We start from the raw sequence: 17,951 nt of genomic DNA, 5'->3' as shown, positions 1-17,951 counted from the left end.
TGCAGTGGCTTGATCTCGGCTCACTGCAAGCTCTGCCTCCCGGGTTCACGCCATTCTCCTGCCTCAGCCTCCCGAGTAGCTGGGACTACAGGCGCCCGCCACAATGCCCAGCTGATTTTTTGTATTTTTAGTAGAGATGGGGTATCACCGTGTTAGCCAGGATGGTCTCAATCTCCTGACCTTGTGATCCACCCATCTCATCCTCCCAAAGTGCTGGGATTACAGGCATGAGCCACCACACCCAGCCTTAATATGTAATTTTTAAGCACTTTAGGTTTTAATTAAATTTTATGTCAGTTATAAAAATGTTCATTACCATTTGGCATATTTCTCAGCTAAAATAATTAACAATAATGATTAAATTTTCCCATGGTTGATTTTCTTGTTTCAATTTTTATAAAAATGATGCCTTCAGCTTATAGAAAATAAAGAAACTTATGTATACATAGATGGTTTAGACAATATCTATTTTTCACCATGAATATCACTGAAAGAGATAAGTATCTTTTAATCTTGACACACAAAAAAAGTACTAGTGAATCTTTTATTATTGGTTACTTTAAAAAAAGAGTAAAACTACTTCTGTAATATTAATTCTCATATTCTAATGGGAGTGTAACGAGTTTTTCTCACAGTGAACTCTAATGAGTTTAGGAACATGCTGCCATATTTATGGTAGAGGCTATGCAAATTGGACTGATGTTTATTTATGCATTTATTTCATTTGGGAATCTAGTTTGGGACCATAAGTTTGCTGGAGAATTTCTTACAGGAAAGAAAGTGTATGAAGAAGGCTTCTTGTCTCAGGAGTGGAATTAAGGTAAAATTAACAAGGAATTGAAGTTATCTTTGATTATGATTTTTTATCCCATTTTTATTCACTTTGAGGAAGTGTTGCCTGGTTTTTTTTTGATGTTCAGCAGAGCAGTACAATGCAATACACAGAAGCATAATGTTGAATTTTCATAATAATGTTTGTGATGCAAATGAGGCACACTTCAAAAAGTAGGATGATTAGCATTTCTTGGTAAGATGACAGTCCCCCCCTTTTTTAAAAAAATTGTTCATTAGTTTTATCGGTAGATTACATATCCAGATTTCAATTTTGAAGTGCATACTTTTTGCTTATAATTATAATGTGAATTTAAATAGTTTTAGATTGTGCATTTAAAACAATTCTTCTGTCACTGAATTGCACTCTGAATTAATGAGCTGTTTGCCACCTCAGAGCCCTTTGCTTTGAAATTCAGTCCAGTTTAAAGTGAACTCCAACCATTTCAGGCCAGCAGCTCACAGAAGGTTGCAGGATTAATGAGCTCCAGGGGCTCTGTGGCTTCCTTAGAAGCATTCATCACTAAATTCTATTCTTAGGGAATATCATCCTTACGCAAGAAGATGGGGAGCTGCATGTGGAAAACTGCTATTCAAACAAATAATTTGAAAATTGCCAATGAAGAGGGTTCTTTCTTCTCACTACAGATGAAATACAAGAGATGCATCTAAGACAAGAGCTTTTACTTTCTCTAATGGGAGTGAAAATCAAATTGATGGATATTGTAATAAGATTACTAATATAGGTGAAACAATGCTTCCCTATAGCTTGTTATACAACACTCTTCTCGTTCACTTACTGGACTTCCTAGGGCTTAGATAAAGAACTTGTACACATCCACTCTCAAATATACTCTGCATACATATACTCTTGGATATCATAGACTATTTGTAAAACTGTATCTGTCTCCCTAGTTATCCTGTAGGAATAGCTAGTGTTTTCTCTCCTTTTAGATCTTCACAAGGCGTCCTCTGAGTTTATAAAACAGAGAGAGTAATATGGGAGAGAAAATTGGCTCTTGCCCTTTAGAGAGGCATTTCTTGGGAGCTGACAATTCCCTTTTTAAAATAATGGTTATTAATTTTGTGAGTGGATTATATAACCAGATTTTCATCTTGAAGGCAAATCAAATTGTTTACCTCTTGGGGAGTTTGTGTACCCTAGGTTGTGCCATCTAATTAGGGCAACCAGGGCCAAGGATGGCAAATTCATGGCAGTCACATGGATACTCCACATCCTCCGGCAGGCATCACTTATCAGTCGTGTCATGTTTCTCACAGGAACAGCATTCTATCTCACTGAGACACTGCCTCGGAACTCTTTTCAGTACTGTTCATTGACCCCGGCAGCCCCTACCTCTTGACTGGAGTTGACAAGTGAGATATACATGTGAGCTGACTCTCTTCTGGTTAGCCTTACATAAGTTTCTTTATTTTCTATAAGCTGAAGGCATCATTTTATAAAAATTGAAACAAGAAAATCAACCATGGGAAATTTTAATCATTAGGTGCTCTGACCTTTTGGACAGACCTGCAAAATCCAAGCCTATCTTCAGGTTTCAATTAGATGTTAAGATGTGAAAATATAGGCATCTTTAAATTGATGAAATATTCAGCCACTTCAGGTATGTTTCTTCCCAGCTAATCATGCTTGTCATCTGCATTTTATTCCACCAACTTTATTCAGGTTTTACCCCTCACCTCACAATTGTTTTGCTGCTAGAATGTGAAAATGTCTTTTAATGCCTAAATCGATATCCTTGAATTAAAGGTGTGTCGATGTTGCAACTCTAACTTTGGTGTGCTGGAGCTGTCTTGCAGCAGTAGGGAGTAAAGTCTAGGCCTACCCAGCATTACGTGATGTCCTTCCTCAAGCTCTCTCTCAGCCAGGCACAGTGGCTCATGCCTGTAATCCTAGCACTTTGGGAAGCTGAGACAGGTGATCACTTGAGGTCCGGAGTTCAAAACCAGCCTGACCAACACAGTGAAACCCCATCTCTACTAAAAATACAAAAAATTAGCTGAGTGTTGTGGTGGGTGCCTGTAATCCCAGCCACTCGGGAGGCTGAGGCAGGAGAATCGCTTGAACCTGGGAGGTGGAGGTTGCAGTGAGCCGAGATTGTGCCAGTGCACTCCAACATGGGTGACAGGGTGAGACTTTGTGTCAAAATAAATAAATAGACAAGTAGTAACTCTCACATCTAAAAAGCAAGAGCAGATTGTAGCAGATAAATGTCCCAATAAAAAAAGGCTCCTAACCCTTACTCTGGCATTTGTGTTTCATCATAGCGAATTTGGATGCAAGAAAGCTATTGAAACTGAATCTTCTCCTACACCTGAAAAGATCTATAACTTCAACCACTCCACGGAAAAATATACCAAAGATTAAGTATCTTTCTCTGTTGGATTCCTGCAGGTTAGGATTTTTACAGATCACAACAACTTGATGAAATCTCACTAACTTGTGGCCAAAATAACGTAGGATGGAGAGCTATAGTTTAAAAGTTTAAAAGCTTTGGGGGTCATCTAGGTCACTGAAATTCTGTTTGCAACTTTTTTAGCTGGAAAACAAAAAGCATGAAGATAAGACTGGAAGATGAACATCTCATACCATCAATATATGGGTGATTTGAAGCTTTACAACAATTCTAAAACCCAGCCTAATAAAGTATGAAACATTCTGAGGAATGTTCATAAAGATATGCAAATGGACTTTGAAATGGAAAAAATGCAAATCAGTTGAGGTGGCACAGGGCCAATTTACCCATTCTCTCTCAGGGAATATCAGAGCTTCACAAGTTTAACTCAACGGGAAGTGTACACATGCTGACTTCCTTCAGGTGAAAAAAAGATTCCACCTGCAACTAGTATTAAACATTTCAGATTTGTTTGCCACTGTTGTATCACAGATGCTTCAACTAGATTGTTTAATTTTCACCCACATACCATTTAGGAGCTGTTTAGTCCTCTCCCTAATGAAAGAGAGATGGGCAATCCAGGACACCCCACACTTACGGGTAGGTTTCCAAATATTTAGGTCTTAGATGCCACTGGTACTTCTAAATGATTCAAAATATCAAAGAGCTTACTCCACAGAGCAGAATGTGTTATCTTTGTTGGAATTAGCTCTGTAGCCAGATAGAGATGTCTTATTAGTCAGAATGGAAGACACCGGGCTGGTAAATATTATAATTTGAAAATGTTAATATAAAAGAAGCCTCAACATAGGAAAAGGTGACATAAATATCAAAGGGAATTATAATATATAAAAAAGATAATAGTGTTTTAGAGAGTGATGAATAGCTGTGGGAGGAAGAGTTTAGGCCAGATTTTACAATTTTTTTTTTTTTTTTTAACCATAGCAATGACATTACAGTCCTGAATGAAGGACTGTGTTGTGATAGGACGTACCTTTTACTATGAAAAAATAAGGTCTCATATTATTCTTTTATTTTTTTTTCCTTTTGTCTAGGAAAATAAGTGAGTATGTCTTTGGAAATAAAAATACACAAAGTAAGTTGTCATTGAGGGAAAAAGTTGAAAAGAATCACTTACCTTTTATGAATTATTTTTTAAGACTACACAGGTGAGTTTTTTGGTTTCGGAAATTCTTGAACATTTTGATTTCATTCTTCCTGGAGAGCCACTGATACTGGAGGCTGAACACCACATAACAAATTAACAGTCCCCTTTCATTTGTAGCCTCCAGGGAGATAAGATCAGTTTAGTTGCTAATGAATTTTGGCCCCCAGCACAGAACAGTTACAATGGAATATGAGGATAGTTTCAAGAGCATCAGGAATATTTTACCAAATTCTATTTAATCTCCTCTCACCCTGTTTACAGGTCAGCTTATTAAAGTTGAAAATTCTTGGTAGATGGTTTCCATGGAGAAAGAAAATTATCTCTTTAGGTAAACTATTCTAGGGTTAATTTGATTCAACCAACATTTATTTAGAGTTTCACATGTGAAACACAATGCTGTCTTAGGAGCTACAGGGATACTAAGATGAAAGTGGGAAAAAAAATGGTTGCCCTTAATTAAGTTGGCATGAAGTTCATATATACAAAGATGTACACGGATCTAGGATAAAATGTGGCAAGTACTATCATATAAGCATAAATAAAAAAGAAATTGTACTCTTCATACAAAGTCTTGTTTGCCCCTCATAACAACCCTATTTTAAGATGTAATTATTCCCATTTCACAGAAAACAAAACAGTGTCATAAAGCAGCACATCTGGTAAGTAAAGCCAGGACTTGAACCCACGCTGTACACCAGCCATCCCACAGTGCTTTCTTGGTGCTAGGGAGGAGCCAGTAATAAAGCACTTCATAGAGAAAGTGGCATGATGATGGACCTTGAAAGACAGGTGTCATCTCAAAAGGTGGCCAGACCTTTTGAGGGGACATGTCAGAGAGTCATGCATGAAAGAGGAAATTTAAGCTTTAAGGACAGGATGGATGAGACTTCCAAGGGGAGAGCAGAGACTGGGAAAAGCATCTGAAAGTGTGCCCTCTGGAACACTCCATGAGAGATGGGAGCAGGCGGGAGGAGGAGGCGCAGGAGCCAGCTAAGGAGATAGGGAAAGAACGGTTCGGCCAATGTGAAGTCATTTTGGACAGCAAAGTGGCCAAGAAACCAAGGTACAACAGTGCAGCAAAGCAAAGGGGGACCCCACAGTAGTCCGTTTCAGAGAGAAAGATACGTGGGGACTAAAAGGACCCCCAAGAGCCTTCTTGATCTGGGGGTCACTGGTGACTATAAAAGGTATAGTTTCATTAGAGTGATGGTAAGGCATAGAGCATGGGAAAAATTGCAGTGAGCAGAGGATGAAGTAAAAGGGGAAGAGGGCAACATGGAAATGGATCACTGTTTCAAGAAGTTTAGTAGCGGAGGAAACAGGGAATACAGCATTATCAGTTTTGCACACTCACAAGCCCAGGTAGGATCCTCAATTTGGAATGCCCCTGGTAACATATGATATGGGAGCAGGCCCTCAAGGTGACTCTATGACAGAGTTTTTGTTCTGAGGATGTCAGCATGAGGCCACACTTTGGTATCAAGTCACAGGACCCCTGCACCTTTGTGTGTCAGCCTGATCTGGGGCATAAGACTAGGGGCAATGGGAAATCATATTTCTCCAGTTGGAAGCAAATTTTGTACAGAAATTTGCTTTCATAGCTTAACATTTATAATGCCCTAGGTTGGGAAACCACCCATGCCCATTTATGGGCCATGGTTAATTCTGTTTTATTCTGTTCAACAAACTTATCCCTAGGTACTCTGTGTGAAGCCCCACTGTGGCTCAGAGTCTACAACATGTTTCAAAGACGTTGCTGTCGTCAAGAAACATAATCTCTTTGGGGAAGCAAGAAGCAAAAGTAGCCCTTCATTGTAGTCTGATGAATGTTGTTGCTGTGTAGGTGGGTGAAGGGCCTGGTCATGGAAGGACTTACATATCACGCTTGGCGCTCAGATCTTGTTCTGTAGATAATGGGGCAATTCTATAGTGTTTTAATAGGAAGGAGCTTCACTGTTTTTGTTCTTTACGGAGATTATTCTGACTGAGGTGTGAACAGTGTGTGTGTGTGTGTGTGTGTCTCTGTGTGTGTGTGTGTATCTGTGTGTGTGATTATTCTGACTGAGGTATGAACTCTGTGTGTGTGTATAAATGGGGATAGAGAAGCAAGTTTGTGACATATAAAGCAACAGTCTAGATAAGAAACCTTGACCTGAATTAGGCCAGAGGAAGTGGGTTTGGAGAGGGCAGGTGAAACTTGCTTTTGTTAGTGACTGAATTTACTACCAAAAGAGGTGGGGAAGAGTCAGGTTGCTTAGGTGCTTCCTGGGTTCTTTCTGGTTGACTGCTAATGTCTTCATGGCCCATCTTCCTGTCTAAATTAAGATGTTCATAGACGTTTTAAAAATAGGGTGGAGTCTAGAGGTTGAAGACAAAGCTGTATAAAGTCAAAGTAAGGAGAAAAAAAATGAAGAAAAGCAATAAAGAGAAATAGAGCCAGTGATTATTTGCTGTCACAGTCCATTCTTAGGTCACCTTTCCGTTTCAGTTTTCCAGCAATACTTTTCTTCTTTTCTCCTCTTTTCATTATTAAATGCCTTAAGAAATGAGTATGCTGCATTGGTAGAGTTATGATGGCTTACATGAGAAGAGCTTCAGAGAAGTGAGTTCTTGGAATCACTGTGGTGGTGGCCAAGTATTTGCTTATAAGATTTTATTTGACATCTACAAGGAGAAATATACACAAACATTTTTTTTGGTTTGTTTGTTTGTTTTTGGTGCTGGAAATTGGAAAAGTAACAAGAATTTAATGAGTTACAAGGAAATGTAAGAGAAATCATTAAACATAACTATAATTACATGGACCCCACTTAATCCAAGTGTATTTTAGTTAGATTTGGGTGTATTTTGTGTCTATTAAGGCAGGTGGGCAGTTTGTTCATTTGGCTGGAATCCTGGGGCAATTAGGTCAGCATTAGGGGCTTAGTATTTCTGCAGACCATTTAGTTTTAACCTGCTCTATGACCCCAGGACACTTTCAACCTCATCATTACCCTGATTTTTTCCTGTGAGTTCAGGGAGGCACCAGAGAATGTCGATAGCTTTCTAGCACATCTGTCTTCACCAGGAGAAAGCTGTGGTCGGATAAGTAGGATTCCTCTTTACATAAAAAGAATAGCCTGTTCCATCATTAGAAAAATTAGAAACTGCGGTGAGAAGTGCAATGATTAGTGACTACTGAATGCTTGTTCTTGAATTTGCTTTATAAAAAATGGGATCTGGGAGCCTTGTTAATGACATAGCATTCTTAGAATAGTTTTTCTACAACTATATTAGTATACTTAATCAATGACTCATAGAGTACTGGTAGCTAATAGACCTGGACTTAACGCATGGAATGTCCTACTAAGCATGGTTTGGTGAGCTGTCTACTTTGATTCTAGGATAGTTTATGTTTAATTATACCACAACTTGGGCTTATGCTATCTCTTGATGTAATGGAAATAAAATAGATTATATTTTATACTACAAACTTCATTAAAAAAAAAAACCTTAAGCTTGTCACTCAAGAGTAAGCATCTGTATCCAATGCAGGAAAGAATGCAGGTTTTGTGGGGACTAAAACACTAAGGTAAGCTCTCTTTAAGAAAAAGACGGAATAGAATAGCTCCAGCCTTCAGCTCCCAGCGTGAGTGACACAGAAGACGGGTGATTTCTGCATTTTCAACTGAGGTACTGGGTTCTTCTCACTGGGGCATGTCAGACAGTTGGCGCTGCTCCGTGGGTGCAACCCGACCAGCGAGAGCTGAAACAGGGCGAGGCATCGCCTCACCTGGGAAGCTCAAGGGGGAAGGGAATTCCTTTTCATAGCCAAAGGAAATTGAGACACACCTGGAAAATCGCGTAACTCCCACCTTAATACTGTGCTTTACCAAGGGTCTAAGCAAACAGCACACCAGGACATTATATCCCACACCTGACCCAGAGGGTCCCATGCCCACAAGAGCCTCCCTCATTGCTAGCATAGCAGTCTGAGATCTAACTGCAAGGTGGCAGCGAGGCTGGGGGAGGGGTGCCCACCATTGCTGAGGCTTAAGTAGGTAAACAAAGCTGTCAGGAAGCTTGAATTGGGTGGAGCCCACTGCAGCTCAAGGAGGTCAGCCTGCCTCCTCTGGGGACAGGGCACAGCTAAACAAAAAGCAGCAGAAACCTCAGCAGAGGTAAATGTCCCTGTCTAACAGCTTTGAAGAGAGCAGTGGATCTCCCAGCACGGAGGTTGAGATCTGAGAACGGACAGACTGCCTGCTCAAGTGGGTTCCTGACCCCTGAGTAGCCTAACTGGGAGATATCCCCTACTAGATGCAGACCAACACCTCACACCTCACACGGCAGGGTACACCCCTGAGATGAAGCTTCCAGAGCAAAAATCAGACAGCAACACTCACTGTTCAGCAATATTCTATCTTCTGCAGCCTCCACTGCTGATACCCGGGCAAACAGGGTCTGGAGTGGACCTCAAGCAAACTCCAACAGACCTACAGCTGAGGGTCCTGACTGTTAGAAGGAAAACCAACAAACCAAAAGGACACCCACACCAAAACCCCATCAGTACATCACCATCATCAAAGACCAAAGACAGATAAAAGCACAAAGATGGGGAAAAAGCAGTGCAGAAAAGCTGGAAATTCAAAAAATCAGAGTGCATCTCCCCCTCTAAAGGAATGCAGCTCATTGCCAGCAATGGAACAAAGCTGGACAGAGAATGACTTTGATGAGTTTAGAGAAGAAGACTTTAGTCGATCAGATTTCTCAGAGCTAAAGGAGAAACTACGTAACCAGTGCAAAGAAACTAAAATCCTTGAAAAAAGAATGGGTGAATGGATAACTAGAATAATCAATGCAGAGAAGACCTTAAAAGAACTGATAGAGATGAAAACCATAACATGAGAACTACGTGATAAATGCACAAGCTTAAGTAACTGACTCGATCAACTGGAAGAAAGAGTATCAGCGATTGAAGATCAAATGAATGAAATGAAGCGAGAAGAGAAGTGTAGAGAAAAAAGAGTAAAAAGAAATGAACAAAGCCTCCAAGAAATATGGGATTATGTGAAAAGACCAAATCTACGTGTGATTGGTGTGCCTGAAAGTGACGGGGAAAGAGGAACCAAGTTGGAAAACACTCTGCAGGATATCATCCAGGAGAACTTCCCCAACCTAGTAAGGCAGACCAACATTCAAATTCAGGAAATACAGTGAACACCACAAAGGTACTCCTCGAGAAGAGCAACTCCAAGACACATAATTGTCAGATTCGCCAAAGTTGAAATGAAGGAAAAAATGTTAAGCGCAGCCAGAGAGAAAGGTCGGGTTACACACAAAGGGAAGCCCATCAGACTAACAGCAGATCTCTCAGCAGAAACTCTCCAAGCCAGAAGAGAGTGGGGGCCAATATTCAGCATTCTTAAAGAAAAGAATTTTCAACCTAGAATTTCATACCCAGCCAAACTAAGTTTCATAAGTGAAGGAGAAATAAAATCCTTTACAGATAAGCAAATGCTGAGAGATTTTGTCACCACCAGGCCTGCCCTACAAGAGATCCTGAAGGAAGCACTAAACATGGAAAGGAACAACAGGTACCCGCCATTGCAAAAACATATCAAAATGTAAAGTCCATTGATGCTAGGAAGAAACTGCATCAACTAGCAAGCAAAATAACCAGCTAATATCATAATGACAGGATCAAGTTCACACATAACAAAATTAATTTTAAATGTAAATGGACTAAATGGTCCAATTAAAAGACACAGACTAGCAAATTGAATTAAGAGTCAAGACGCATCAGTTTGCTGTATTCAGGAGGAGACCCATCTCACATGCAGAGACACACATAGGCTCAAAGTAAAGAGATGGAGGAAGATCTACCAAGCAAATGGAAAACAAAAAAAAAACAGGATTTGCAATCCTAGTCTCTGATAAAACAGACTTTAAACCATCAAAGATCAAAAGAGACAAAGAAGGCCATTACATAATGGTAAAAGGATCAATTCATCAGGAAGAGCTAACTATCCTAAATATATATGCACCCAATACAGGAGCACCCAGATACATAAAGCAAGTCCTCAGAGACTTACAAAGAGACTTAGACTCCCATAAAATAATAATGGGAGACTTTAACACCCCACTGTCAACATTAGACAGATCAACGAGACAGAAAGCTAACAAGGATATCCAGGAATTGAACTCAACTCTGCACCAAGCGGACCTAATAAACATCTACAGAATTCTCCACCCCAAATCAACAGAATATACATTCTTCTTAGCACTACATCACACTTATTCCAAAATTGACCACATAGTTGGAAGTAAAGTGCTCCTCAGCAAATGTACAAGAACAGAAATTATATCAAACTGTCTCTCAGACCACAGTGCAATCAAACTAGAACTTAGGATTAAGAAACTCAATCAAAACCACTCAACTACATGGAAACTGAACAACCTGCTCCTGAATGACTACTGAGTACATAACGAAATGAAGGCAGAAATAAAGATGTTCTTTAAAACCAGTGAGAACAAAGATACAACATACCAGAATCTCTGGGACACATTTAAAGCAGTGTGTAGAGGGAAATTTATAGCACTAAATGCCCACAAGAGAAAGCAGGAAAGATTTAAAATTGACACCCTAACATCACAATTAAAAGAACTAGAGAAGCAAGAGCAAACACATTCAAAAGCTAGCAGAAGGCAAGAAATAACTAAGATCAGAGTAGAACTCAAGGAGATAGACACAAAAAACCCTCCAAAAAATCAATGAATCCAGGAGCTGGTTTTTTGAAAAGATCAACAAAATTGATAGACCACCAACAAGACTAATAAAGAAGAAAAGAGAGAAGAATCAAACACAATAAAAAATGATAAAGGGGATATCACCACTGACCCCACAGAAATACAAACTACCATCAGAGAATACTATAAACAGCTCTATGCAAATAAACTAGAAAACCAGGAAGGAATGGATAATTGCCTGAACACTTAACACTCTCCCAAGACTAAACCAGGAAGAAGTTGAATCCCTGAATAGACCAATAGCAGGCTCTGAAATTGAGACAATAATTAATAGCCTACCAACCAAAAAAAGTCCAGGACCAGACGAATACACAGCTGAATTCTACCAGAGGTACAAGGAGGAGTTGGTATCATTCCTTCTGAAACTATTCCAATCAATAGAAAAAGAGGGAATCCTCCCTAACTCATTTTATGAGGCCAACATCATCCTGATACCAAAGTCTGACAGAGATACAACAAAAAAAGGGAATTTTAGACCAATATCCCTGATGAACATTGATGCAAAACTCCTCAGTAAAATACTGGCAAACTGAATCCAGCAGCACATCAAAAAGCTTATCCACCATGATCAAGTGGGCTTCATCCCTGGGATGCAAGGCTGGTTCAACATATGCAAATCAATAAACATAATCCAGCATATAAACAGAACCAAAGACAAAAACCACATGATTCTCTCAATAGATGCAGAAAAGGCCTTTGACAAAATTTAACAACGCTTCATGCTAAAAACTCTCAATAAATTTGGTATAGATGGAGCGTATCTCAAAATAATAAGAGCTATTTATGACAAACCCACAGCCAATATCATACTGAATGGGCAAAAACTGGAAGCATTCCCTTTGAAAACTGGTACAATACAGGGATGCCCTCTCTCACCACTCCTATTCAACATAGTGTTGGAAGTTCTGGCTAGGGCAATCAGGCAAGAGAAAGAAATAAAGCATATTCAGTTAGGAAAAGAAGAAGTCAAATTGTCCCCGTTTGCAGATGACATGACTGTATATTTAGAAAACCCCATTGTCTCAGCCCAAAATCTCCTTAAGCTGATAAGAAACTTCAGCAAAGTCTCAGGATACAAAATCAATGTGCAAAAATCACAAGCATTCTTATACACCAGTAACAGACAAACAGAGAGCCAAATCATGAATGAACTCCCATTCACAATAGCTTGAAAGAGAATAAAATACCTAGGAATCCAACTTACAAGGGATGTAAAGGACCTCTTCAAGGAGAACTACAAACCACTGTTCAGTGAAATAAAAGAGGACACAAACAAATGGAAGAACATACCATGCTCATGAATAGGAAGAATCAATATCGTGAAAATGGCCATACTGCCCAAGGTAATTATAGATTCAATGCTATCCCCATTAAGCTACCAATGACTTTCTTCACAGAATTGGAAAAAACTGCTTTAAAGTTCATATGGAACCAGAAAAGACCCCGCATTGCCAAGACAATCGTAAGCAAAAAGAACAAAGCTGGAAGCGTCATGCTACCTGACTTCAAACTATACTACAAGGCTACAGTAACCAAAACAGCATGGTACTGGTACCAAAACAGAGATATAGACCAATGGAACAGAACAGAGCCCTCAGAAATAATACCACACATCTACAGCCATCTGATCTTTGACAATCCTGACAAAAACAAGAAATGGGGAAAGGATTCCCTGTTTAATAAATGGTGCTGGGAAAATTGGCTAGCCATAAGTAGAAAGCTGAAACTGGACCCTTTCCTTACTCCTTATATGAAAATTAATTCAAGATGGATTAGAGACTTAAATGATAGACCTAAAACCATAAAAAACCATACAAGAAAACCTAGGTAATACCATTCAGGACATAGGCGTGGGCAAGGACTTCATGTCTAAAACACCAAAAGCAATGGCAACAAAAGCCAAAATTCACAAATGGGATCTAATTAAACTAAAGAGCTTCTGCACAGCAAAAGAAACTACCATCAGAGTGAACAGGCAACCTACAGAATGGGAGAACATTTCTGCAATCTACTCACCTGACAAAGGGCTAATATCCAGAACCTATAAAGAACTGAATCAAATTTACAAGAAAAAAACAAACAACTCCATCAAAAAGTGGGCAAAGAATATGAACAGACATTTCTCAAAAGAAGACATTCATACAGCCAACAGACACATGAAAAAATGCTCATCATCACTTGCCATCAGAGAAATGCAAATCAAAACCACAATGAGATACCATCTCACACTAGTTAGAATGGCAATCATTAAAAAATCAGGAAACAACAGGTGCTGGAGAGGATGTGGAGAAATAGGAACACTTTACACTGTTGGTGGGACTGTAAACTAGTTCAAACATTGTGGAAAACAGTGTAGCGATTCCTCAAGGATCTAGAACTAGAAATACCATTTACCCAGCCATCCCATTACTGGGGATATACCCAAAGGATTATAAATCATGCTGCTATAAAGACACGTGCACACGTATGTTTACTGTGGCACTATTCACAATAGCAATGACTTGGAATCAACCCAAATGTCCATCAGTGACAGACTGGATTAAGAAAATGTGGCACATATACACCATGGAATACTATGCAGCCATAAAAAAGGATGATTTAGTGTCCTTTGTAGGGACATGGATGCAGCTGGAAACCATCATTCTCAGCAAACTATTGCAAGAATAGAAAACCAAATACCGCATGTTCTCGCTCATAGGTGGGAATTGAACAATGAGATCACTTGGACTTGGGAAGGGGAACATCACACACCAGGTCCTATTGTGGGGAGTGGGGGGAGAAGGATAGCATTAGGAGATATACCTAATGTAAATGACGAGTTAATGGGTGCAGCACACCAATATGGCACATGTATACATATGTAACAAACCTGCACGTTGTGCACATGTACCCTAGGATTTAAAGTATAATAAAAAAATAGAAAAAGACAAATGTACAATATAAAATTAAGTATAAAGTAGTTAGTTAAATTCAGCCTTTCATGTAAGGTGATGGAATTTTTAAAAAGTATTAATAGTTGAGAAAGCTTTTTCTCCATTTTATAACTCTCAATTGATAATAACATGTACATTTTTATAATTGTGGTTAAACTTGGGAAGACTTCTTTAAGCTTCTTTCTCGATGAACTGCAAGATTTTAGAGCATCTCAAAATTTCTGGTGCAGGGACTAATCTTAAATGCTTTAGAACTGGCTGTCTTCATTAACTAGCTTGTTACCATAGATTTCTCACTTTTGCTAATTAAAAAATATGACCATATGAACACATTGCTAGGACCCCATCCAAGTCCTTAAAAGGGGCCTGGCAGGGGAAGGGTATTGAAGCTTAAGCTCCATTGTTTCATGGTAAATTTATCTCTGATCTGACAGCATCATAATTTTCCACTGAATCTGTCCAAACACCCCTGTTATACTCAATAGTCCAACAAAACAACATAGCCTTTCATACTTAATACAATAAGTCAGTTGAGGAAGAATTCAGAATTTTAGTGATCCTACCAAGTTTTTTTTTTTTTTTTTAATAAGGCACAACTCAATTCTTATCTCTTAATTTGACTGGCATACAATGGCTTATTGTAAGACTGTTACATTAATATCTTTGTATCTCTTACATGCTTTAATTTACCCCCGATGGCATGAAAAGAGACTAAATTCTCATATAAGAACATGAAAATATTTTTAAAGATGTTATCTCTTATGGTATGTCTTTTATAGTCTACTGACTAGATTAGTTGTAGATATCTAAAATAATAACTAATCTCAACAGACAGTATATAGGTAAATAGAAATATCGTATGTCTAAGCAATTATCTTATAAAGAGAACTCTTAACATTTTAAAATGTTATTTCTAAGCCTAAAATAAAATTCAGCTTGTTATTTAAGAAAGATTTCAGAAGAGATACAAAGATCTCATTGCACTTTGCATGGCTTTGTGTTAAATTTATCAACATCCATTGTATTGCATGAAACATACTTAGTTTCATTAAAGATGTTTGAGCCTCTCTCTTTTTTATGCCTCCTGCCCCCTCTATGTACACAAATTCAGCAACCTAATCATGTTGCCTTTGATCAAATTTAATTTGTATTTTTCCCCAGTAATGCTGTCTGGTGGCAGTTTAATAGAATTTAATTAAAATAAATATTCACACACTTTAATAGAGCTTAATGATCTGATTTGACTTAGCAAAATTTGGCAGAAAGTCTAGACGCTGTAAGATATACCTATATTACTTGACTTGGATAAAGGTTTAATAAAACACAGGCCAGCCTTCAAAAAAAGGGAGAAATGGGGAAATCCAGTTATAAAAGCTATCTGAGCATTTAGTTAGAACTATGCATACACAAACACATCCTATTGAATTTGTATCCACAATAAAAATCGGACTGTTTCTTGTTTTTCTATTTTATTACAACCATAAAATGAAAGTGAATAACTAGGCAATCCACTTGTTAAGTGGCAATTTGGATTGACAAGCTATTTTCCCAAACTTAATTTCTGGATCAGTACTTCTCATCCTTTAATGTGAACAGGAATAACCCAGGGGTGGTGTGAAAATACAGATTCAGATTCAGCAGGTCTTGGACAAAGCCCGAGATACTGTATTCTAACAAGATCCCAGGCAGTGTCCATGCTGCTGGTGAGAGCACTGCACCTTAAGTAGCAAGGCCCTCGATAGTGAAGTGAAGAGAGCAGATTTTGGACAGTTACCACCACCATCATCACTATAATTGTATGGATAATAAGATGTAAATGACCCCACCTCTCAAATATACAGTCCTTTCACATATTTCCGTCATCTCATTTTGGTCTTCACAATATATAATGTCACATGCTAATCTCAGCCTGAGTGCCACTGCTTGTAAAGCCAGTTACGTAAGAATATTAAATTTCAGAGTCTTAACCCATATAGTCCAGCATAAACAAAGCATAGCTAGATTTATCTTTCCAAAGGGTATTCTCCAAATCTTGCTATTTTCTCACTCAAGATTCATCCAGCAGAGTATCTCCTCTGCTCCCCAATCCCATAAACCATCGTCCCTATTCTCCGTCTATTCTCCAAGGCTGATCATCTCATTGTCCTCCACACAGGCTAGTTTTATTTCTGAATCCAAATTCTGCATATGCAGTTGCCTGACCAAGAATGCTCCTACTTACATCTACTGCTCCTCATGAAATCTGGTAAACTACTTCCTGCACACACAGGCTCTGAGGGGCCTGGCCCCTTGTCATCTGGCAGACCTGAACAAGGTGAAGACACTCTAGAGCTGTTGGAATTGTTCTGGGAGATATTTTTTAGCTTCCTGCATTGTAAAGCACCCTAACATTTGTGCCCATTAACTCCCAACGCCTGTTTCTTTTAGATAATGTATCAGGAGATTTCTGTAGTTGAAGTTCTGAGGTGTGACAAGGGAGCCCTGCCTTAGCACACATGTCCAGATGTTAACACCACAAGTTATAAACAGCCTTCATTTACAAAATTCGGACTTAAAAGCCACCAAGTGAATAGGTAATTAATGTGGAAAGTGGAAAGATTTCATTTAGAGAGAAGGAGCCATTAGACAAATACTAATTTAAGGGAATTTTCACATTAAGTTCAATAAAATTTAATATTAATAATGAACAATTAGTATCTCTGTGGAGCTATTTAGTCAATAGGGAAATGCATTTTTTTTTCTTTTTTTTTTTTTGAGACGAAGTCTCGCTCTTGTTGCCCAGGCTGAAGTGCAATGGCGCAATCTCGGCTCACTGCAACCTCCACCTCCCGGGTTCAAGTGATTCTCCTGCCTTAGCCTCCCAAGTGACTGGGAGTACAGGCGCCTGCCACCACGCATGGCTAATTTTTGTATTTTTAGTAGAGAGCAGGTTTCACCATGTTGGCCAGGCTGTTCTCGAACTCCTGACCTCGGGTGATCTGCCTGCTTCGGCCTCCCAAAGTGCTGGGATTACAGAAGTGAGCCACAGTGCCTGGCCAGGAAGTGTTTTATATGATAGTCCCACTTGTAGGATGTTTGTTAGAAAGAGAGTCACATGATACATTTGTATCACTCTTATCTGCTACTTACAGATTTGGCACATACAGCAAGGTGATAAATATGCCCCAAGGGTGAAACTGGAAAATGCAGTTAACCTCATGCAGGAGTCTGAGTGGAACTCTGAGCAGGATGAGACAAGCCGGCAGTGACCTGTTGAGCCCTCGGCCTGCAGAATTTCTCGGGTTATTATTTTTCCTAACAGCCACTCAGAAGAGATTCTTTGAGGTGATGCAAAAGTCTCAAGACTTACTGTGTGACTTTGTGGTAGGAAAAAAAGGAAAAACTGCAATTTGGATCCAGATTAGAAACTTGATTATGGAAAAAAAAAAAAAGAAAGAAAGAAAAACAGATAGTCCTTATGATTTTGGAATGATACAGTTAAGGGGGCGTGTAAGAGATCCAATAAATTATCCCTTAACATCCAGACTACAAGATTTTGTCTTCTAATTACCCCAAGCACTTGGGTCAATATACATTTTAGTGCACTGATGCATCTGCTTGCCTGTGTGAACTCATTAAGGACAGGAGGATATCATATTCTTCTAAGCAAAAACATTGCAACATATGCTACGCACAACACTGGGTAGAAATCTCATTATTCCACTTCATAGCAATGTAACTTTAAACATGTTTTCAAACCTGTCTGAGCCTTAATTTATCTATATGTAAAATGGTGATAATAATAGTACTCACCTCAAAGTCTGTTGTAAGGAT

At 38.9% G+C, this 17,951-nt stretch overlaps 1 protein-coding gene across 2 annotated transcripts in view; it reads left to right on the top strand.

The window, feature by feature from the left end:
* The window catches only part of MACROD2 (mono-ADP ribosylhydrolase 2), a 2,183,277-nt gene that overhangs the window by 918,248 nt on the left and 1,247,078 nt on the right, over nt 1-17,951 (top strand). The gene's annotated exons all lie outside the window — the stretch shown is intronic.

Source organism: Trachypithecus francoisi, unplaced genomic scaffold, assembly GCF_009764315.1.
Source record: "Trachypithecus francoisi isolate TF-2019V2 unplaced genomic scaffold, Tfra_2.0 Lachesis_group21, whole genome shotgun sequence".
In the NCBI taxonomy this organism is placed as follows: domain Eukaryota; kingdom Metazoa; phylum Chordata; class Mammalia; order Primates; family Cercopithecidae; genus Trachypithecus; species Trachypithecus francoisi.
The sequence above is the reverse complement of the archived record's forward strand: the minus strand, read 5'-3'. Positions and strand labels throughout refer to the sequence as shown.